Source organism: Macaca fascicularis, chromosome X, assembly GCF_037993035.2.
Source record: "Macaca fascicularis isolate 582-1 chromosome X, T2T-MFA8v1.1".
Taxonomy (NCBI): Eukaryota; Metazoa; Chordata; class Mammalia; order Primates; family Cercopithecidae; genus Macaca; species Macaca fascicularis.
The window spans coordinates 119975113-120000398 of NC_088395.1; the positions used below are offsets into that span (position 1 = coordinate 119975113).

The 25286-nt window shown below is 39.6% G+C and overlaps 1 long non-coding RNA gene and 2 pseudogenes across 1 annotated transcript; all 3 read left to right on the forward strand.

The window, feature by feature from the left end:
* Positions 1-4697: 4697 nt before the first annotated feature.
* On the forward strand, positions 4698-5281 carry LOC107128505 (peptidyl-prolyl cis-trans isomerase H pseudogene; annotated as a pseudogene).
* Positions 5282-18392: 13111 nt separating this feature from the next.
* On the forward strand, positions 18393-23757 carry LOC107126644 (uncharacterized). Its single transcript, XR_006697047.3, has 2 exons — positions 18393-18628; positions 21617-23757. It is a non-coding gene; the product is annotated as an uncharacterized lncRNA (long non-coding RNA).
* On the forward strand, positions 20352-21264 carry LOC107127732 (B-cell CLL/lymphoma 7 protein family member C pseudogene; annotated as a pseudogene).
* Positions 23758-25286: the final 1529 nt, after the last annotated feature.

Sequence of the window (25286 nt, forward strand, 5' to 3'; positions counted from 1 at the left end):
GAGAAGACACAAGGCGACCTCTTTTGAGGTGATTTTCATGAGTAAATGATAGAAAATATGAAGGAAAAATATTATTTATTGTGTTTTATTTGTAATACCCTATGTATCTGCCTGCACTGTAACAGTTGAGGACAGAAGAAAGAAAGTTTGATGAGAAAGATGTAAAATATCGAGCTGATTTTTCATCATAATATTTAGTCAGAATCTTGGGAATTAGGAGGAAAGGTAGAGAAGGCCAGCAAGACAGCATGTTCGTGAGTGTTAAGGTGGGCTCAGAGTGAACCAGGTATTCAAGTATTTTATAATACCATGCCACCACCATCTCGGATGATGTTATACAGATAGTGAGAGATTCATTACTATCTCTGAGTTGGAAAGTAGACCAGCAATCCTGTAGTATAAGGTTTCATTTCAAATCATTCAAAGTGGTTTGAACTTATACACTGGCTGATTATAAAAGGTGGGTTAGGATCATAACTTGCTTATTTGTTTTAAAGAAAACTATGTCATCTGCTTGCATAATGATTTTTCACTTAATGCTTTATTCAATCTTTCTATATAATTGAGCCTAATTGTTCTCTAATACTGAAAGGACTCAGCTTTATATGCAGCAATCACTATTTTTGATATTCCTATGAAGGTGCTTTTGAATAATAATGAATACACCTTTTAGATCTGTTGTCAGTGTCTTATATTCCAGGACTGCTATTTATACTTATTTGTATTCTTGGTTTATAACATGTAGTACTCAGGAGAATAAACCCTTGGGAACGCTATGCAATAAGGATTCTAAGAGACATTTATGTCCTATTTATTTTTATAGTTTCTGTAAGAAAGTGCTTATTGGGCAGAAACAACCAGGATAGCTTACAAATATGAATGCCTGGAAAGATCCCCAGGGTCTTCATTATTTACGTTGTTTGAAAACCACATTCTAATTTTTGATAGGTTAAGGCTAGTGTTCTTAGACTGATGTTCTCAAGGTTTTGTTGCCTCTACCTTAAGAGTTAAAACATTCAAAAGAATTAATAACATGTATTGAGCAATTATTGCACCAGAGATACAAAGGATGGGTAGACTTTTAGTAATTAGAAAGCAAGAAGAAGTTTTTGAATTTGGAATAAACAGTACAAATAAGACAGACAGAGTGCAGATTATGTTGTACATCAGTGTTTGGTTGAAATGGAGGAAGACTTCCATGCAGGATGAAAAATGGAGAATGGCTAGAAAGGTTAGAGTTAGATTGTAAAAAAGCCTTAATATTAAACTAAGCAATTTGTTTTACCTTATAGGTAGTAGGGAGCCATGGAGTACCATCAGTAATTCACTTATTTTCAGAGTAGAAGCATTTCGGCATTCTATTATCTACCACGTAATATAGAATGCAGACATTTATTTGGAAATGCAATAGTCATTTAACTCTTAGCATGACAACTCATGATATACAGTATTACATTTTCCCTATATGAAATAGTATATGAAGAATAAAATTGATTTTTACTTGGAGATGGTGGTGAATGTTGATCTTGATCTTTAGGCAGTGATACTGATCATTATCATTACCTTTATTAAATTCTAACAAAGTGCAAAGGGAAGTGTAAAACATACAACTTAGCAAGGGAGTCCTTCTTATGGTTGAATAATTGGAGATATTTCAAGGTGAATTATCAAACTGTTAACTTCTTTGGATTTTTCTTTTGGTCAGAATCATTAAAGGGACTGGTATTTGGGTGAGATTTGAACTCTTTGAGGTCAGAAACTATGACATACTTACACTACTATTGCCAATATCCAGCACATAATCATATGCCTGGCACATATTTAAGAGACCAAAAGGAAATTATTGAGTGAATGAGTGAATGAATGATATTCTGGACTTCTGTGATTTTTCCTAATGTGATTTCACCCCCCTTTCACTTCAGTCACCTGTTGGCTCTTGTGCATTGTTATCACTAAAATTCATCCACTCTTAAAACATGGTAATTAATGCAACACATGATCATGAATGGATCTTAGACAAGAAGGAGCCATTAGGAGGAAAGTCTTAGCTAGGTGTGGTGGCACACAGCTGTAGTCTCAGGTACTGGGGATGCTGAGGTGGGAGGATTGCTTGAGCCCAGAAAGTCAAGGCTGTAGTGAACCGTGATGGTGATATTGGAATAATATCTTTAGATAATAGAATTATATCAATGTTAATTTTGTGACATTGATCATTGTTCTTTGATTATCTTAGATGTTAACAGAATTTTTGCAGAATCTGGATAAAGGTTACACAATAATTATTTTTTAATTTTTGCAATACTTGTGAAAGCCTGAAATTATTTCAAAATAAAAATTTTAAAAATTGAAGGAAAAAATTTTTAACTTCTTCACCCTCAAGATTATATTATTATTACATTGTAGTACTCATTTCATCCCCCCGAGTTTCACTCGTACATATACCCTCATCATGATATTTTTTGTTAGTCTTTTCTTAAATGTATAATTCATATATAATGATTGCACATATTTATGGGTACAATGTGATATTTCAACTCATGTATAAATATATAATTATCAAATCATGGTAATTGCCATTTACATTACTGTAAACATTTATAGTTTATTTATAGTGATAACAAATTATTCTCTTCTAGCTATCTTGAAATATACATTATATTGTTATTTGCTGTAGTCACCCTACCGTGTAATAGAATACCAGAATTTATTTTTCCTCTTCTTGAGGTTCAGAAAACAACATCCCATAATGAAAGCCTCCGTGGGAGCATCAGAATCAAAAGTTTTTCTCTGACCTTCTCCTGCCCGCCTCAGTTCTATTCTCCTCCCCACCCTAAAACCCCAGAAGTAGGCATAGAAACTAGAATCCCTCTTCTTAAAGGTGAGTCGTATAAACCAGAACCCCTTTTCTCCAAAGTCAGACATAAAATCTAAAAATATTTGATGTAAAAACTGGTTATAAAGAAATCATCTGACCTGCCTTGTTTGACTGTAGGTCATAAGGCCCTAATTCCAGAGAGGGCCCTGCCCTACGCCCAGAAGGAAGAAATACAGGCTCAGAGAGACCAAGAAGGGTCTAGACAGAGAGGCCTTGCTGGGTTTCCCTACTCAGTCTATCAGCATTAGATCATACCCCTTTCTTCAATCATACTTCTAGACCATTGTCCATACTTTATTAACATCAGTTTTATAAAAGTTAACCGTTTCCCCTCTATCTTTGAGGTCATCATTCTGAAGCCTCCTGTGTGTGCATACATGTTAAATAATTTGTATGTCTTTGTACCTATTAATCAATCTGCCCCATGTCAGTGATTTTTTTCAGCAAACCTTGGCCTCTACACTTTCTTTTTTTTTCTTTTCTTTTTTTTTTTTTTTTTTGAGTTGGAGTTTTGCTCTTATGCTCAGGCTGGAGTACAATGGCACCATCTTGGCTTACTACAAACTCCACCTCCCGGGTTCAAGTGATTCTCCTGCCTCAGCCTCCCGAGTAGCTGGGATTACAGGCGCCTGCCACCATGCCTGGTTAATTTTGTATTTTTAGTAGAGAAGGGGTTTCTCTATGTTGGTCAGGCTGATCTCGAACTCCCGATCTCAGGTGATCCACCCGCCTCAGGCTCCCAACAGGCGTGAGTCACCGCACCTGGTCGGCCTCTACACTTTTTAACTGTAACTTTGTACACGTCCCTGCTCCCATCCCCAGCTTCTGCTAATCATTATTACACTATTGCTATGAAATCAACTTTTTAAAATTCTGCATATGAGTGAGATCATGTAGTGTTCGTCTTTCTGTGTCTGGCTTATTCTACTTAGCATAATGTCCTCCAGGCTCATCCGTGTTGTTGCAAGTAACAGGATTTCATTCTGTTTGTTTATTTGTTCGTTCGTTTGTTTGTTTGTTTTAGAAGGAGCCTCACTCTGTCACCCAGGCTGGAGTGTAATGGAGCTATCTCAGCTCACTGCAACCTCTACCTCCCAGGTTCAAGCGATTCTCCTGTCTCAGCTTCCCAAGTAGCTAGGATTACAGGCATCCACCACCACGCCCAGCTAATTTTTTGTATTTTCAGTAGAGACAAGGTTTCACCATGTTGGCCAGGCTAGTTTCTAACTCCTAACCTCAGGTGATCTGCACGCCTCGGCCTCCCAAAGTGCTAGGATTACAGGTGTGAGCCACCGTGCCCGGCCTATTTTAGTCTGTTTTATGGCTGAATAATATTTCATTGCATATATGTACATTTTCTTTATCCATTCATTTGGAGATAGTCATTTGGGTTGACTCCATATCTTGTGTATTATGAATAGTGTTACAGTAATTATGGGAGTGCAGATATCTCTTTGATATACGGATTTAATTTCCCTTGGATATATACCCAGCAATGAATGGGATTGCTGGATCATATGGTAATTATATTTTTAATTTTTTGAGGAACCTCCATACTGTTTTTCACAGTGGCTGTACGAATTTACATTTCCACCAACAGTGTCGGTTTTCTTTTGTCCCTATCCTCCCAACACTTATTATCTTTCTTTCTTTTTTTTTTTTTTTTATAATGGTCATTTTGACTGGGGTAAAATGAAACCATTGTGGCTTCAATTTGCATATCTGTGATGATTAGTGGTGTTGAACATTTTTTCATATATCTGTTGGCCATTTGTATGTCTTCTTTTGAAAAATGTCAGACTTCTGCTTCTGAGTCAAAGCCATGGTGGTGACAAATTCAAGCCCTGAGCACCCGTTGTATTCTTTGATGTCAGCATTGGCAGTCAGGTAGTTGGCCACATGTAGATGCAGCTCTTTGTAGACATTGTATCTAACACAACTGAGAACTTTAGGCAGTTCTGCACCAGATAATTCAGTAAAGATCGGGTTCCAATAGGATACAAAGGGAGCACCTTTCACAGGGTCATAAAGGATTTCATGATTCAGGGTGGAGATTTTGTTAATGGAGATGTTACTGGAGTCACCAGCATTTACCAGGGACTATTTGCAGATGAAAATTTTAAAATCAGACACCCAGCTCCAGTCCTGCTTTCCATGGTGAACAGTGGTCCCAGTACAAATGGCTGTCAGTTCTTTATCACCTGCTCTAAGTGCAATGGTCTGGATGGGAAGCATGTAGTGTTTGGAAAAATCATTGATGGACTTCTACTGATGAAAAAGATTGAGAATGTTCCCACAGGCCCTAATAATAAGGCCAAGGTACACATGCTGATCTCACGGTGTGGGGAGATGTATTTCAGACCAAGACTGAATCAGACCTTCACTTCCTCTTGGCGATGTTCTTGAGTAAGATAATCTGGACTGGCCCCTGTGTTTGCTTCCCTGCCTGCTGCTATGCCATTTGACCAACAGACTCTGGAAGTATCAGAGATTCAGAATCCAAGATTGTCTTTAGGTTTTCAGCTGTAAATAATGGTTTTTGTATGTTTAAAAAAACAAATAAAAATGTCTATTTAGATCTTTTGCCCATTTTTAATGGGATTATTTGGTTGCTTGCTATTGAGTTGAGTGGCTTACATATTTTGTTATTAGTCTCTTCTCAGATGCATAGTTTGCAAATATTTTCACCCACTCTATAGATTGTCTCTTCACTCCATTGATTATGTCCTTTGCTATGCAGTAGCTTTTAGTTTTATGTAATCTCATTTGTCTATTTTTACTCTTGTTGCCTGTGCCTTTGAGTTCTTATTTAAAAAATCCTTGCCCAGTCCAATTTTATGAAGCATTTATCCATATTTTCTTTTAGTAATTTTATAATTTGGGACTTACATAGAAGTCTTTAATATATTTTGGGTTGATTTTTGTATATAGTGAGAGATAGGTGTCTTGTTTCCTCCTTCTGCATGTGGATATCCAGTTCCCAGCACTATTTATCAAAGAGACTGTCCTTTTTATCCCATGCGTGTTCATGGTGCCTTTGTTGAAAATCAGTTGGCTATACATGCATAGATTTATTTCTGGGTTTTCTCTTCTGTTTCATTGATCTATGTGTCTGCTTTTATGCCAATATGATGTTCTTTTGGTTACAATAGATTTGTAGAGTATTTTGAAGTCAGGTAGTATGATGCCTCTCACCAGCTTTCTTCTTTTTGCTTAAGATTGCTTTGACTATCCAGCGTCTTTTACATTTCAATACCTCGTTATGATCTTTGGTCCCTTGCTCTTACAGTATTTTCTAAGTCGATCACAACAGTTTTTAATATCATTGTCTTCCCTAACTAGCCTGTAGAAACAAAGTCTACAGCTTAGAAACTATTAAATGCTTTAATTGATATCCTTGCATGGTCCCTAGACTTAGTCAGACTTTTGACCTTCACCATTCTTCCCATGTCATCCACAAACCTGGGCCACCAACTTCTCACCTGTTCTTAGAATCCTAAGAGCTACTAGGAAATTAACAAAATTGCATGACAATTTTCTACCACTTTCTTCCTTCAACTTTGGGTCTCCTAAATTTTTTACATTCCTTTTATTTATATCTTATTGTCTTCCAACTATATTCTGCTTACTCTTTCCACAACTCTCAAACAGCCTTAGTTCTACCACATAGACATAGTAACCACAGTTAACCTTAAGGGGTATATGCTGTTAATATGTAGAAAGAGGATAGCTCACTGCTGAAATTTTCAAAATGAGTTTAGCCTCAAGTGCACATACTCTTTGTAACTTAATTTTCTCATTTGATAATATAACTTGAGAATTTCTAATGCCATGAAATATTATTGAGGACAGTAATTTTTGAATGTTACAATATATTTTATGTCACAATAATGTTACAATGAGGATATACCAATTTCTGATCCTTTCTTAGCGTAAATTTTTAGTAATGAAATAATAATAATAGAAACAAGAGAAATATGTATTTTTAAGAGAAATATGTATTTTGATCCATATTGTCAAATTTTTTTTTAAACTCTGAACAAATTTGTGTTCTTGCCAGCAATGTAAAAGCATGCCTATTACAAGCAAATGCAGTGCTATAATTTTTATTTTAATTTTCCTAATTTAAATAACACAAAACAACAATAATTACAATAATATCATAGATTCATTTTGCATTTCTTTGGTTGAAAATATTTTTAATATTAATTGATTATGTGTCTTTCTATTTTACTTTTCTTTCCTTTCAACCTTTGTTTCTTTACCTGCAATTGCATTTTATGTCCATAATTTATCTTATGGACCTTTATTTAGTATGGTATACACCCAGTAATGGGATGACTGGGTCAAATGGTATTTCTAGTTCTAGATCCTTGAGGAATCACCACACTGTCTTCCACAATGGTTGAAGTAGTTTGCAGTCCCACCAACAGTGTAAAAGTTTTCTTTACCTGCAATTGCATTTTATGGCCATAATTTATCTTATGGGTCTTTACCTATTCTAGGTATAGAATGGGATAGTTAATATATTTAATATATATTTAGTATTAATGATAACATTTAGCCAACCATATACAGAATAAATTTTTCTCCAACTTTATTTTTCTTTAAAGTTGAGTTTTTATTTTTTAGTATATACTTTTTTAATGTGAGCATAGCTTTTAATATTTTATTTTATGTTTTGCCTCTTTCATTTATACTTATATACATATCTGAAATTAATACTTATGAATTGAAATACAAAGCATACTTGTATTTTTATCATTATTTATTTTTTGTAAGCAAAGGTTTTTTTTTCCTTTTTTGCTTAATTTTCTTGTTTTTGTTTGTGTAAATGTATTGGGTACTTGAGAAATTTTGATACACATATATAATGCATAGTGATCAAGTCAGGGTATTTAAGATGTCCATCGCCTAAGTACAATACATTTTTTGTTCAGTATAGTAACCCTAACCTGCTATCAAGCATTTAATCTATTCCTTCTCTTCTACTATATGTTTAAACCATTTAACCCATTCTCTTTATTCTCTCCCCTTCCCCCCACTCACCATTTCCAGTCTCTGTTATCTATCTTTACACTCTCTACCTCCATGTGATCGAATTTTTAAAATCCAACATACAAGTGAGAACTTGCAGTATTTGTCTTTTTAATTTTTACAGTCATTTACACAATTCCAAGCACCACTGACTAGATGAACAAGGTTCTTTTCTCCACTAACTTAAAATGTGACTGTTGCATGAACTAACTTTGATAAGTTTATGATGAACTTTTTTTTTCTGTTTCATGGATTTCCCCCACCAATCTCATGCCATTAGCAGACTATTGAAATTACTGTGGTTTCTACACACTTTTATTATCTCATAGGACAAGTCTCTACTCAGTAATTTCTTCAATCTTTGATGAATCTTACACATGTATTCCTCCACTGAAACATTTAGAATTATTTTGAAAAGTTAAAAAACTTATTTACATTTTTATGCTTATTTGGAAAAAAAGATCCAGATATACACTATAGAGTCATCTCCTTTAGAAAAATAGTGTCTTTCAGGCTGGGCATGGTGGCTCACACCTGTAATCCCAGCACTTTGGGAGACCGAGGCAGGCAGGTTCACCTGAGGTCAGGAGTTCGAGACCTGTCTGGCCAACACGACAAAACTCTGTCTCTAATAAAAATACAAACATTAGCTGGGCATGGTGGCGCATGCCTGTAATTCCAGCTACAAAGGAGGCTGAGGCAGGAGAATCACTTGAACATGGGAGGTGGAGCTTGCAGTGAGCCGAGATCACACCAGGGGGAAAGGAAAATAGAGTTTTTCCATTATTTCTTGTATATTTATTTTTATTATTATACTTTAAGTTCTACAGTACATGTGCACAATGTGCAGGTTTGTTCCATATGTATACATGTGCCATGTTGGTGTGCTGCACCCATTAACTCATCATTTACATTAGGTATATCTCCTAATGCTATCCCTCCCCACTCCACCCACCCCACAAAAAGCCCTGGTGTGTGATGTTCCCTTTCCTGTGTCCAAATGTTCTCATTGTTCAATTCCCTCCTATGAGTGAGAACATGTGGTGTTTGGTTTTTTGTCCTTGCTATAGTTTGCTGAGAATGATGGTTTCCAGCTGCATCCATGTCCCTACAAAGGACACAAACTCATCCTTTTTTATGGCTGCATAGTATTCCATGGTGTATATGTGCCACATTTTCTTAATCCAATCTGTCACTGATGGACATTTGGGTTGATTCCAAGTCTTTGCTATTGTGAATAACCTCCCAGGTTCACGCCATTCTCCTGCCTCAGCCTCCCGAGTAGCTGGGACTACAGGCGCCCGCCACCTCGCCCGGCTAGTTTTTTGTATTTTTTAGTGGAGACGGGGTTTCACCATGTTAGCCCATGTTGGGATGGTCTCGATCTCCTGACCTCGTGATCCGCCCGTCTCGGCCTCCCAAAGTGCTGGGATTACAGGCATGAGCCACCGCGCCCGGCCCCTCATTTTATTTTTTAAGTTTTATTGAGATTTAATTTACATAGCATTCAATTCCCCCATTTTAGAGTATAATTCAAAGTTTTTTAGTATATTCACAGATATGTGCAACCACCACCATGGAGTCAATTTTAGAACATTTTCACCACCTCAAAAAGAAACCCAACACCCCTTACCTAAGGATTGCCTATCTCCCCACTGCCTACCCTCAACCTTAAGCAACTACATCTACTTTCTATCGCTATAGATTTCTCTGTTCCAGACTTTCACATGAATGAAATAATATATTGCATAATCTTTTGTGACTGGCTTCTTCCACCTAGAATAATGTTTGTGAGATTTGTCCATGTTTTAGCATCCATTAATGCTTCATTCCTTTTTACAGCCAAATAATATTCCATTGTATAGATTCTACATTTTTTAATCCATTTTCCATTGATGGACATTTGTGTTGTTTCCACTTTTTGACTTTTATGAGCAATGCTTCTATAAACATTCATGTACTTTTTTTTTTTTTTTTGAGACGGAGTCTAGCTCTGTTGCCCAGGCTGGAGTGCAGTGGTGTGATCTCAGCTCACTTCAACCTCTGCCTCCCAGGTTCAAGCAATTGTCCTGCTTCAGCCTCCCAAGCAGCTGGGATTACAGGTGCCCACCACCACACCCAGCTAATTTTTGTATTTTTAGTAGAGATGGGGTTTCACTGTGTTGGCCAGGCTGTTCTCAAACGCTCAACTTCACGGTCCACCTGCCTCAGCCTCCCAGTCATGTACATTTTTTATGGACATACATTTGTATTTCTCTTAGGCTAAAATGTATTTTACTTTTTTTTTTTTTTTTTGAGACGGAGTCTCGCTCTGTCGCCCAGGCTGGAGTGCAGTGGCGCGATCTCGGCTCACTGCAAGCTCCACCTCCCGGGTTCACTGGGATTACAGGCGTGAGCCACCGCGCCCGGCGCTAAAATGTATTTTAATAGACATTGTTTAGGTTCATAGCAAAACTGTGCAGAAAGTACAGAGATTTCCCACATACCATCTGCCCACACACATGCATAGCTTCCATACCATCACATCTCACAGGTGAGTAGTATATTTGTTATAATTGATAAACTGATACATTGTTATCATGCAAAGTCCATAGCTTACATTAGGGTTCACACTTGGTATCTTACAATCTATTGGTTTGGACAAATTCATAATACATGTATCTACAACTATAGTGTGATATAGAACAGTTTCACTGTCCTAAAAATCCTCCATGTTCCACCTATTAATCACCAGTCCTCTAACCCCTCAGCAACCACTGATCTTTCTACTGTCCCCATGGTTTCACCTTCCCAGAATGTTATGTAGTTGGAATCATCTCAGAATGTCTTCTTTCACTTAGTAATATAAAGTTATGGTTTCTCCATGTTGTTTCATGCAGTCATCTATATTTATCTTCATATTTTCTATTTGTGGCTTCTTATTTCCTTCTGTAGCTTTATGTTTCCATCTGGTATCATTTTTCCATCAGCACTTATAATTTCCTTTACTATTTTTCACAGTTTATGTCTCCTTGTGAGAAAATCAGTTTTCATTTACCTGAAAATATCTTCATTTCTCCTTCTTCTTCTTTTTTTTTTTTTTTTTTTTTTGAGACAGAGTGTCACTTTGTCGCCAGGGCTGGAGTGCAGTGGCGTGATCTTGACTCACTGCAACCTCCACCTCCCAGGTTCAAGCAATTCTCCTGCCTCAGCCTCACGAGTACCTGGGATTACAGGATCCCACCACTACGCCTGGCTAATTTTTTGTATTTTTAGTAGAGACGGGGTTTTACCATATTGGCCAGGCTACTGTCAAACTCCTGACCTTGCAATTCACCCGTCTTGGCCTCCCAAAATGCTGGAACTACAGGCGTGAGCCACCGCGCCTGGCCTCTCCTTCATTTTTGAAAGATATTATGACTGGATATAAGATGCTGTTTCACAGATCATTGTTCTAGTGTTGTTGTTTTAGTGTTCAGGTTTTTTACTTTGCTGCACAGAAGAATTTGAGAGCGAGTCTAAAGGAAGAAGTGGCAAGAAGTTTATTGCAAAGCAAAAGTACACTCTGATAGCTGGGTCAGAGCGGGCTCCCTGAGAATGAGACAGTGCCTACTGGCACGGAGGAAACTCCCTTTATGGGTGTCTTACACAATTATTCATGAAGGGGAAGGAATGGTCATTGTTATTAGGCATGTCCTGGGTGGTCTCCTGGGCCCGCATCCACAGTCAACGTACATGCTAGCACAAACATCGCATGTCTCATTAGCATTTTAAATTTCCACCCGGGGTGTGTTTACTGTTATGATCATCAAAGTTCACCTTAGGGACATGGTTCTTTGCTACTACGTATGCTCGGCCTTTGGGACTTTCCCTCCAACAGTTCCTCCTTTGACAAAGAAGTTGCCAATTGCAGGTGGCCACAGATATCTTTCCTGGCCCCTTTCTGGAACATCATGTGTTACTGACCGGGGTCCTTGTACTAACCTGTTTGGCCTCATTTGTATTGCTCTTACCCACCTGCAAGTAATCAGACCCATTTCTTCACTAACTGCCTGCCTTTCTAGGACTTGAAGGATGTCATAGGTGTCATATTTTCACTGTACTCTACTGTATCTATTGAGAATTCAGCTGTTCCTTTTTTTTTTTTTTTTTTTTTTCTGAGATGGAGTTTTGCTCTTGTTGCCAAGGCTGGAGTGCAATGGTGCGATCTCGGCTCACCACAACCTCTGCCTCCTGGGTTCAAACAATTCTCCTGTCTCAGCCTCCCAAGTAGCTGGGATTACAGGCATGTGCCACCACACCCGGCTAATTTTTTGTATTTTTAGTAGAGATGGGGTGCCTCCATGTTGGTCAGGCTAGTCTCGAACTCTTGACCTCAGGTGGTCCGCCCACCTCAGCCTCCCAAAGTGCCGGGATTACAGATGTGAGCCACCGCGCCCGGCCTTATTTTTTTTCTTATTTATATAATGGATCATTTTTCTGTAGATACTTTTAAGATCTTCTGTCTTTGTATTTCAACATTTTGAGTACAATCTTTTCTTTGCATCTTTATTGAGCTTATAAAACCTGTTACACTGACCTGTAAGTAGAGCAGTAAAGATCTTAAGACTTTTTTTTTTCTTTTAAGGTTTTGGTCATGTTTTCTTCAAATATTTTATCTGTCTTTCTCTTTTTTTCTTTCCTTCTGGGACTACAAAAAGATCTATTATTTAATAGTGTCCTCAAAGTCACTGAGGCTCTGATCATTCCCCTCTTTTATTCTTCAGACAGGTAATTTCTAATGATATATTTTTAATTTCTAATGATATATTTTCAAATTCATTGGCTTTTTCTTTTGCTCTCATCTGCTGTTAAGATCATCCAGTAAATTCTTCATTTTAGTTATTCAATTCTAAAATTCCCACTGGGTTCATTTTTATGATTTTACTCTTTGCTGATATTACTCATCTGTTTAGGTATCATGACTATAATTTCCTTAAAGTTCTAGAACATATGTTAGCCATTTTAATCTATTTACTAATCTCAACATCTTTGACATTTTGTGGTTGGCATTAGAGGTTTGTTTTTTTTCTTATTACTATATTTCACATTTTTTTCTCTTGTTGTATGTCTTATAACTAAAAATATATATTATAGTGGACCGAGTAGGTGATACATTGTACAAAACAAGGACTCACCTATGTTCTACAAACAGTTGTCTTGTCTGACTTGAACTCTGAAGTCTGTCTCTCCTGTGCTGGCTACCAGATGAAATTACTATTCATCTTGTCTTCAAGACTTGTTTTGTGCAGGATTTTTGGAAGCTTCCCTGCACATATGTCCTTTGATGGTTATAATTTGAGCAGGTTTCACACATTGATTTTGGGGCTCACCCCTCTGCATTTCTCTTTGTTTTAGGGTTTTTAACCTTATTTTTCTAGCCATTGTGCCATCATTAAACTCTTCCTCTAACATGTCAAGTCAGTAAGAGTGAGATTTTATGCTACAACATGCTATATGGATGAGAAAGTGCCTTTTGGCAAAATGGAGTAAAGACTCAAAATTCACTAAGTGCAATTCCTGATTTTCCATAGTTGACTTCTCTTCCATTTCTGCCTGTTTTTAGTTGCTGTCCACTGTATTCAAATCACTAGATTTGAATGCAGATTTTTTGGTATTTTGGTAGGTTTTCTTGGTATTTTTTTCCAGATTTTATAATTTTTGTTTTCTGGAGGGTATGACTAAAGTGCTGTACCATTAATGGAAGCTGGGATTCTTATACATAGTTTTAAATTTCCTTTTTATGGTTTTATTTCTAAGAAATTTAATTTGCATATTTTTCAAATCTGAAGCTTTTTTTTTTTTCTTTGTTCTTTTGTTTTTGAGACAAGGTCTTGTTCTGTTGCCCAGGCTGGAGTGCAGTGGTGCAATCGCAGCTCACTGCAGACTCAAACTCCTGGGCTCCAGTGATCCTCCCACCTCAGTCTCCTGATTAGCTGGTACTGCAGCATGCACCACAATAGCCAACTAATTTTTTATATTTTTTTGTAGAGATGGGGTTTTGCCATGTTGCCCAGGCTGGTCTCAAACTCCTAGGCTCAAGCAATTTGCCCACCTTGGCCTCCCAAAGTGCTGTAATTACAGGTATGAGGCACCACACCCAGCTATAGCTCTTTTTTTATGGTCACTTGGGCTTTATTCATATTTTAATTTTTTAAAATTTATTTAAATCTTTTAGATATATTTTGTTTTTGATATTGATATTTAGCATCCTTCTGGGTCTGCATCTGATGTTTGTTTTATTCATGGTACCTTGTTTCCTTGTGTGATTTATTACATTGATTGTAAGCTTAACATTTTTGGAAGTTGTGGGACATTTTTGAAACCTGACAAGAAGAGTGGAGCCATCTTTTCTTTTGAACACCTATAGAAGTTTATTCTTCTGTTATTGAACTTATGGCATTTCACTGTAAGGTGTTTACATATCTCTTGCATTTAGAATTAAGATTGCCTGAACAGAAAACTCCAAGTTATGGTAGCTTAAACAAGATTCGATCTTATTTTTCACCACATAAAAGCACTTTAGAGAAAGATAGTGTAGGTCTATTATGTTACTCCACTTCATCATAAATATGGCTTCATTTTTTATTGTTGTACAATCACGTCTGTGTTTTCTTCTGCATTGCCTAAGATAGTTGCTTTAGCTCTAGCCATCACACATGCATTCCAGCAAATAGAGAGGAAGAAGGAAACGAGAGGGTATGTCCCCTCTATTTACATTCATGTTGTGATAGCCCTCCAGACACTATGTACCACTGCTCAAAACTTATTTACACAGGCACACCTGCTTCAAAGGAGCTCAGAAATGCAATTTTAATTTGGGAGGACCAGATGCCCAGCTAGAAATTGGGAATTTATTAGTAAATAAGATAGGCATAGTCTATACTAGGAGAGAATTAATATTCCCTCCTACTTTGCCTCATTTATACTACTATATTATAATTGTATTTATTGAAATAATATCTTATCATTTTATACCCCCATAGAAGGTAGTTTTTAATGTCTTCCATGGAGTATGTACTCAATAATTTGTTGTTGAATACACAGCGGAAGATTTTTTTAAAGCCTTTAAAGTCACAAGGTGTTTTGCCCTTCCTAGTATTTTGTGTGACTCAGCTTAAATTAGCTAGTTATGAGATATTATTATGTTATTAAAGTTGTATTTTTAGGGCTGTATGTTGATAAGGGATTTAAGTAGTCTGAATCAAAATTTTCTAAATGACTGTATGAGTTATGTATCCAAGCTACAAGGATGTTTTTAGATATTTACTTGAATAAATTTAAATTTGTTATTTTGTTATTTTATTTATATATTTTTTCTATTTTATGTATATTTTATGTATTATATATACATAAAATATAAGGCTATTTATGTTGCATTAGCAAGCATGTTCACATGTATTTCTGGTACTAAGTTACCAATCAAGATAATGTTATGAATATTATAATAAGTAATAACCTGGGCTGGGCGCGGTGGCTCACACCTGTAATCCCAGCACGTTGGGAGGCCAAGGCGGGCAGATCACAAGGTCAGGAGATCAAGACCATCCTGGCTAACATGGTGAAACCCTGTCTCTACTAGAAATACAAAAAATTAGCTGGGCGTGGTGGCGGGCACCTGTGGTCCCAGCTACTCGGAGGCTGAGGCAGGAGAACGGCATGAACCCAGGAGATGGAGCTTACAGTGAGCCGAGATCGCACCACTGCACTCCAGCCTAGGCAACAGAGAGAGACTCTGTCACACACATACAAACAAACAAAAAAAAAAAGTAATAACCTGGTATTCTATGAATAGAAAATGAAAAACAGAGAATGTAGCTGTCTTAGCCAAGGTCACACATCAGCAGGAAATATTAAATAGGAATACGCAAAGAATCAGTTTTAGAGTTCATCATTAAGGTTAGACAGTTACGATTAGGACTTGCCAGTAGCATCTAAAACACAGGAATTTTTGGTTCCTCACACAGGTTTAAGCAGATATATGCTTGGCTCTCATTAGCCTAATTGTGAAATTCCTTTGTCACCTTAATTATTCCTTTTTGATTGTCTTTTGCTGAGATCCTGAAATTCTCTCTAATTCCCCCAGTACCTTATGACCCTCACAGAAGAGACACAACATGCCATGATGCTAAGCAGACCTCTGTAGTTCATGTATTTTCCTAAAGCTATTAATGTATCAAAACGTAATTATCTCTGGTCTGCAATTATCTTTAGTAGTCTAGTCTCTGCTGGTGGTAGAGGTTGACGACCGGCTAAAACTTATAAATGAATCTTTCCTATATGAGAAACGTAAATCTCTAAGTGAGATTAAATACAAGTGTCTTTAAAAGATACTCTGATATGGCTGATTAAGGAGCATTCTTTCTAGCCAGGTGCAGTGGCTCACGCCTGTAATCCCAACACTTTGGGAGGCTGAGGCAGGTGGATCACTTGAGGTCAGGAGTTCGAGACCAGCCTGGCCACCACGATGAAACCCCATCTCTACTAAAAATATAAACAATTAGCCAGGTGTGATGGTGTGTGCCTATATTCCCAGCTACTCCGGAGGTTGAGGCAGGAGAATCCCTTGAACCCAGGAGGCAGAGGTTGCAGTGAGCCAAGATCATGCCACTGCACTCCAGCCTAGGAAAGAAACATTCTTTCTTCTTCAAACATATGGCAATGAGAAAGAAAATCTAATAAGAAAAAGAAAAGGAAAAAACACAATATATAAGGTAATCATCTTTACAGACTAAAAATAGCATGGAAATCTGCAAAGTGAAGAGCAGAACTTAAGAGGCTCAACTGATAGTCTTTGAGTCCAAATGAAGGCGGAGGCAGTTGAGAGATCATTTCCTATGTTAAATAGGCTAAAAGTCCTCCAGCCAGAGTATGAGTCCGGATACAGGCTCACTGCCAGAGACCAAAGCCTTGGGAAGGTTATCCCTATTCATGGGTGGAGGTTGAATTAAGTTACTTCTGAACACTGCCTACAGGTGGACACAGACATAAATTTATAACTAGTAGCTTAGCCAAAATGCCTGCTGAATTGGTCATTGGATCAGCAGTACTCCATGGATACTCTTCAGTTAGAAGCACCAGAAGAAGGCAACTCTAAGACCATTGGGCAGGAAGAGAGTAGGGAGAGATGGTAAGAAATGAAAGAGAGTTACTAGTCAAGACTAGACTAAAAACTCAGACTTAACAAGAGGAAAATATCTAACACTGAGAAAGGCAGATTAATTAATCAACAATCGAAAGATGATTTTGTTCCAGTTAAAACTAAAAAAGGAGATCCAAAGACTTTAAAATAAGTATATTTACTATCCTCAGAGAAATAATTGATGAAAGAAAAACTAGAAAAATAAGAAAAATTATGGAAAAATCAAATGTTAATAACAAGGACATATGAAATGATTTAATTAGATAATTCAGAAAGGAAATAGCTCTTTTTCTCTCAATATATTCTCTGGGTGTTTACGTGTGTGTATTCAGTTATCAAAATTAAAAAAAAAAAAAACTCAACAAATGAAGTAAGCCCTAGAATGAGCTTATTAATACAAAAATAAATTCATGAGTTGAAAGTTAACAATGATGAATACAGTACAGAATATACCTATATTACCCTGACTATAGTACAAAGGTCTAAAAGATGAAAATAAGTAAATAAGTTAGATGAAAATAATACTGATTAAGTGGTTCTAATTATGTCTATTATGAGTTCCTAAGGTAGAAAACAGTCAGAGAATGGGGGAGATGTAATATTACAGGGGAAAAATAAGATATTTAAAGATTTGAAGAAGTATATAATTAAAAATGACTCCTAAATTTCAAGCAAATTTTAAATATAAATCCACATGGAAAAATTTAAAAATATTGAAGAAAAAAGAAAAGCAAAAATGGTACCAGAGAGAAAAGCAGGTTATCCGCGAGAGAAAAGCAGGTTATCCGCGAAAGAAAAGCAAGCACTCTCACCACCAACTTTATATTTAGAACAATGGCTCAGTAATAATAGATGACAGCATAATAGTGTCAAAATGCTGATGGAAAATAACCTTGCACCTGAAATTAATTCAAATGTGGGGTTTAAGATATATATTCACACTGAAACTAGGCCTCATAAAATTTAGAAAATAGGCCTCATATAGAAAAAATTAACACCAGGTGGCTCTGGATAGGGTCCCACCCTGCCTCAATAAGGTCCCACCCTGATAGGGTCCCACCCTGCCAATTCCGGGAAACAACCTCATGGGGTCCCACCCTGCCAATTCCGGGGGTCCCACCCTGCCTCGAAGTTCCCGGAATCAGCAACTCCAAGAAAAAACCTCATAAGGTCCTGCTCTAACCAATTAGCATAAGACACCTTGCTCAGGCCATAGACAGACCCAATTACCACGCGCCTAAAGCTTTGTTTGAATTTCGCGCCCTAAGCTGTGTTTGAACTTGTATTTGCCTATATAAACAGCCTGTAACAAGCAGTCGGGGTCCCAGGGCCAACTTAGAACTTGGGACCCTAGCGCGCTAGTAATAAATAACTCTCTGCTGTGAATCTCGTGTCGGTGATCCTTCGCGGCGACCCCTGCCCAGGAAGGAATCGACAGTTCGGTTCCAACATTTGGTGCATTGGCCGGGAAGTGGGGTCGTCCGAGGACCCCCGACCCATCCGGCGGAGACCTATCTGGCCCGGGCCACGGACTGCTGACTGAACGGACCTACCAGGTACCTTCGTTTTGTTCTGTCTGTCTTGCCGGCTAACTCTAAACTCTGGAGAGTACTCCTTCTGAATTAAGTGGGGAAGGGGGACAGACGTGTCCCGCACCTTCCCACTTTTCGCCCTGGGGGACGCCCTGGCGGTAGTCTGGGAGAAGGCTAATGACTCGGTCAGCCTCCTCAAATCTGTAGGCAGGCCGCCCCTGCCGTCTGAATATTTTGTAATCTTGTGGCGCTACTCTCTGGCCGCGCGGCTTCTCCTTACTTGTCTGGTCTTTGTTTTTGTTACTTTTGTTTTGTCCTTGTTTGTTATATGTGGACAAAATAAGACAGACGTTGACGACTCCTTTGTCTCTGACCCTGACTCACTTCCCTGACGTTCGGGCTCGAGCCCACAACCTCTCCATAGAATTCCGTAAGGGACGATGGCGAAAATTCTGCTCGTCCAAGTGGCCTACCCTCCATGTTGGGTGGCCCCGGGACGAAACATTTAACCTCCCAATTATCTTACAGGTTAAAGCAACAGTGATGGATCCTGGGCCACATGGACACCCAGACCAGGTGGCCTACATAATTACTTGGGAGGATCTGGTCCGAAACCCTCCCTCTTGGGTGAAACCCTTCCTCCATTCCCCTTCCCCATCCCAATCTACCCTCCTTGCCTTAGAAGCCCCAAAGAATCGGAATCCGGACCCGCATAAGCCAGTCCTCCCAGATAAACCCCAGAGGGACCTCCTCCTTCTCGAACCCCTGCCTCCTCCACCTCAAAACCCCCTTCGGGGACCTCCACCTTACGCTTCACCCTTGCCCCCTGTCTTGTCCCCAGCTCTTTCCTCTACCGCCTCGACCCCTACCCTTTCTCCAACTTCTCCCTCGGCCCCTCCCTCCACCCCGTCTCCTCCTCCAGCCCCGCCCAAACTCACCCCTCCGACGCCGCCGCCCACACCTCCTCGTCTCCGCTTGCGGCGGACTGAGGACCCAGAAGGCCCTTCCACTTAGCAATCCTCCCTTTTTCCCCTCCGTACTGTCAGTCACACTGTCCAGTACTGGCCCTTCTCTGCCTCTGACCTCTATAACTGGAAGACCCATAACCCTTCCTTTTCCCAAGACTCTCAGGCCCTAACCTCGTTAATAGAATCCATTCTCCTCACCCACCAGCCCACCTAGGATAATTGCCAGCAACTCCTGCAGGTCCTCTTAACCACTGAAAAAGGCAGCGAGTCCTCTTGGAGGCCCGGAAAAATGTGCCAGGACCAGGAGGCCTCCCAACCCAGCTTCCCAATAAAATAGACGAGGGATTTCCCCTCACCCGCCCGGACTAGGACTATGAAACGGCACCAGGTAGGGAGAGTCTCCGAATCTATCGCCAGGCTCTGTTGGCGGGTCTCAAAGGGGCAGGGAAACGCCCCACAAATTTGGCCAAGATAAGAAAGAAACCCCTAAGGAAAGGGAAGCCAGGTTAGCGAAGGAACAGATAGAGCGAGAGGATCGTAAAAACCGAGTAAAGGATAAGCATTTAACAAAAATCCTGGCAGCAGTTGTGAGAAAGAAAGGACCAGGGAGAGAGGGAAAGAAGCTGAGACGGCCAAAAGTGGAAAAAGACCAGTGTGCCTACTGCAAAGAACAGGGGACTCGCGGAGGCGTTAAGGACAAAAGAGGGCGCGGCCAACTCCCGGAGGAACGGCAGGCCGAGAGCGCGGCACCCGGGCCTGGCGCCAAGCCTGAGCCCGCCAGACGGGAGGCGGCCCCGCCGCGGGCTCGGCTCCGGCCCCAGCCACGCCAGCATGGCCGGCCGGACCGTACGGGCCGAGACCCGGAGCCGGGCCGAAGATAACATCAAGAAGGTAATGGCGACCATCAAGAAGGTCCAAAAATGGAAGAAGCAATGAGTGACTGTAGGCGACACTTCCCTTCGTATCTTCAAGTAAGTGCCAGTGGTGGACCCCCAGGAGGAGGAACGAAGGCGGGCAGGTGGCGGGGCAAAGAGATCCCGTGGCCGGGAACGTCGGGGCAGGGGCGCCAGTCCCCGAGGGGGTGGCCCTCTCATCCTGCTGGATCTCAATGATGAGAACAGCAACCAGAGTTTCCATTTGGAAAGTTCCCTGCAAAAAGGCACAGAGCCCAGTCCTGAGGGCAGCCCCCAGCCCAGCCGCCCTGTGTCACCTGCCGGACCCCCAGAAGGGGTCCCTAAAGAGGCTCAGCCCCCACGGCTGGGCCAAGAAAAAAAAATCCCGGGGGCATAACTGCTGGCAGCACTGACGAACCCCCAATGCTAACCAAGGAGGCCCTGGCAATGATCCAGCAGATGCATGCCTGGACACACTTAAATAATTGAAAGCTAAAATTACTGATTAAAAAAACTGACTTTCTAATCCTACAGACAAGTACCCTCGTAGAACAAGTGACATCTGCCTGTAAGGTCTGTCAGCAGGTAAACGCTGGGGCTACCCGAGTGCCAGAAAGGAAACGAACTCGTGATAACCGCCCAGGAGTCTATTGGGAAATAGACTTCACTGAAGTAAAACCTCACTATGCTGGATATAAGTACTTACTGGTATTTGTAGATACCTTTTCAGGATGGGTAGAAGCCTACCCCACCCGGCAAGAAACGGCACACATAGTAGCCAAGAAAATTTTGAAAGAAATCTTTCCTAGATTCGGACTTCCCAAGGTAATTGGGTCAGATAATGGGCCGGCCTTCGTTTCTCAGGTAAGTCAGGGGCTCGCCAGGATATTGGGGATTAATTGGAAATTACATTGTGCCTATAGACCCCAGAGCTCAGGACAAGTAAAAAAATAAATAAAACAATAAAAGAGACCCTTATTAAATTGACCTTAGAGACTGGTTTAAAAGATTGGAGACGCCTCCTATCCTTAGCTCTGTTAAGGGCCCGGAATACACCTAACCGTTTTGGGCTCACTCCATATGAAATCCTCTACGGAGAACCTCCCCCTTTGTCAACCTTGCTTAATTCCTTCTCCCCCTCCGATCCTAAGACTAACCTACAGGCCCGGCTAAAAGGACTCCAAGCAGTACAGGCCCAAATCTGGGCCCCCTTGGCAGAACTGTACCAACCCAGACATCCACAGACCAGTCACCCCTTCCAGGTGAGAAACTCTGTCTACATTAGACGGCATCGCACTCAAGGACTAGAGCCTCGGTGGAAAGAACCCTACATTGTTCTCCTGACCAGTCACCCCTTCCAGCCATAAAGGTTGACGGAATCTCCACTTAGATCCACGCATCCCACGCCAAGGCTGCTCCAGAGACGTCCGGATCAACACCACTTAAGACGTGAAAACTCCAACGCTCCGCGGACCCGCTCAAGATAAGACTCTCTCGTATCTAACTCCTTACTTATTGTTTACCCTTCTTCCCTGCGCCGTCTCTAGTGTAGTTTTTGACGCTAACCCCCACCGGCCATTTAGCCTGACCTGACAGATAATTAATTTTAATAATCAAGAGGTCTTAAATAAGACCTCCGAGAATGCTCCTATAAAGACTTGGTTTCCAGACCTCTATTTCAACCTAAAAAATATATATATATATATAGCAAAAAAAAAATAAAAGACACAGGCCCCCGGTTTACTAGTCCCACAGGAGTCCTATTAAGAACTCCTCAAGATAGACAAAAATAGAAAAGACAGGCTAGAAAAATGTCCATCAGCCGGAACAGGTTTTATGCCTGTCCCGGATGCAAGACAGAACCAATAAAAAACTTGTAGAAATCTGACTCACTTGTATTGCAAAAACTGGTCCTGTGTAACTACTAATAATAAAAAGTAAAAATAAGCCACAAAACCTTAGTATATAACTATGCCCTTTGTCCAGCCCTGTACCACAACCCGATATTCAGAAAATTGCAACCTGGTTCACATCAAGTTTAAAGATGCGGCAAAATCTGATAACAGATAGATAACAACAAAATTAATATAAAGTATCTCTATTTATACCAGCACAACCCGCCTAAAATTCCCCTCCAAATCAGACTATTAGTCAATCCAGACACTGCCCCTGTTGCAGTAAGGCCAGACCAGGTTTTATTAGAAGCTAAGAAGCCCCCGGTTTCCATATCGGAGAAGCCCCAACTAGAAACTCCTCAAAGCACTTCCCCGCCCTTAATCTCCCTCACCCTCGCCGACATGTTAAAAATTAAGGTAGCGGCTGGAGTTAAGACCAGGACAGCAGCCCTAGTGCATAGTAACCATCATCTGCAACAACTTAAAGTAGCCATAAATAAAAACCTTAAAGCCATAGAACAATCTATCACAAAACTTGAAAAGTCCTTGACTTCTCTGTCTGAAATTATATTACAAAACCGACAAGGACTAGAAATTGTCTTTCTAAAAAAGGGCGGGCTCTGTGCAGCCCTAAAAGAGCAATGTTGTTTTTATGCAGATCATTCAAAAAAAATTAAAGATTCTATGGCAAAACTAAAAGAGAAAAAATCTCAACAAAGTTAGTTTAAAAATTAGTACAACCAATCCCCTTGGCTTAGCACCCTAATCTCCACCATCTTAAGACCCCTCATCCTGCTCACGCTCATCCTGACTTTCAGGCCATGCATACTCAACCACTTACTCACCCTTATTAAAAATAGATTACATGCTATGGTTCTGACCCAACTATACCAGACCCTCAGGACTAAAAAAGAGGCTCAAGATTGAGCCTCTGACACAAAAAGAGGAGGGAATGAAACTAGGCCTCATAAAATTTAGAAAATAGGCCTCATATAGAAAAAATTAACACCAGGTGGCTCTGGATAGGGTCCCACCCTGCCTCAATAAGGTCCCACCCTGATAGGGTCCCACCCTGCCAATTCCGGGAAACAACCTCATGGGGTCCCACCCTGCCAATTCCGGGGGTCCCACCCTGCCTCGAAGTTCCCGGAATCAGCAACTCCAAGAAAAAACCTCATAAGGTCCTGCTCTAACCAATTAGCATAAGACACCTTGCTCAGGCCATAGACAGACCCAATTACCACGCGCCTAAAGCTTTGTTTGAATTTCGCGCCCTAAGCTGTGTTTGAACTTGTATTTGCCTATATAAACAGCCTGTAACAAGCAGTCGGGGTCCCAGGGCCAACTTAGAACTTGGGACCCTAGCGCGCTAGTAATAAATAACTCTCTGCTGTGAATCTCGTGTCGGTGATCCTTCGCGGCGACCCCTGCCCAGGAAGGAATCGACAGTTCGGTTCCAACAACACCAATCAGGACTAAGTTTACTAGCAACAGACCCTTACTGAAAGACACATAAAAGCAAAAAGTTGGCCGAGCACGGTGGCTCACATCTGTAAACCCAGCACTTTGGGAGGCCGAGGCAGGCAGATCATGACGTCAGGAGATCGAGGCTGTCCTGGCCAACATAGTGAAACGTTGTCTCTACTAAAAATACAAAAATTAGCTTGGCGTGGTGGTGCGTGCCTACAATCCTGGCTACTCTGGAGGCTGAGGCAGGAGAATTGCTTGAACAAGGATGTCAGATGCTGCAGTGAGCCAAGATAGCACCATTGCACACCAGCCTGGTGACAGAGTGAGACTCTATCTAAAAAAAAAAAAAAAAAAAAAAAAGGCAGAAAAATACTAAATAAATAAATTGAACATAAAAGGGAAATAAGAATAAAAATAATTTTAAAATATAAGTATATTTTATTAATTATTGTTATTTAAAGATAACTAAATTTTTTGTGTGTAAGTATATTTATGCTTATGCTTAAAATAAAAGGAACATTCTAAAGACTAGATAGTGATAAAATCAGACATAGGTGGGAGTGTGGAGGAAGTGTTTTAGAATGAGTTACTAAGATTGTCTAAAATTTTGTCTTCTTTGGGAGGAAAGTAGAGATACAGAATTAATTCATACTTTCTTAGAGAATTCTAAAAGTAAGGATGCATATTAAAATTTTACAGTAAAATTTTTAATAAAATTGTCTTAAAATTTAAAATAATCATAGCATTCAAATTTTACCTGAAAATATAATAAATGCATTATCCATTCAACACAAGATAGGGTATAAGCATGATAAACAAAACAAGTAAATAATGCACAAAATAAAGATGATAGGAACATTTACAGATATCAGTAATCATAACATAAACAAATAAACTCACCTATTAAAAGACAGAGTTTCAAACTGAATATATGTACACATAAATACATACACAAAAAAAGAGAAATGCCTACAACGAGCTGATATGGACACTTTAAAAATGTTAACAATAGAAACCTGAAAAAGCATTTTAATTTCACATAAAATAAAACTTGAGGGCAAAAAAGCAGTAATAATCGAGGGAAATATACAATGAAACAAGAAATAATCAACTATGAATATAGAAAAACTAAAGTGTATGATGAATATAGATTTTACATACACGAAGCAAAAATTGAGACATTGTGAAAACCAATTTATAAAACCATGAACTCAGTAAGTGATTCAACACAATGCTCTCAAAGACGATAATGTCACGCAGGAAAAATCCTCAAGGTTTGAATAACAAAATTAACAAGATAGATTTGTAGATATATATAGAAATGTCCAAGTAAAGTAAATGTGTTGGTTTCAAGGAGATGATAAATATTTAAAATTTGACCTTATTTAAAATAATTTGAAGCACTAAAAATCCACAAACCCAGCACTTTGGGAGGCCAAGGTGGGTGGATCACGAG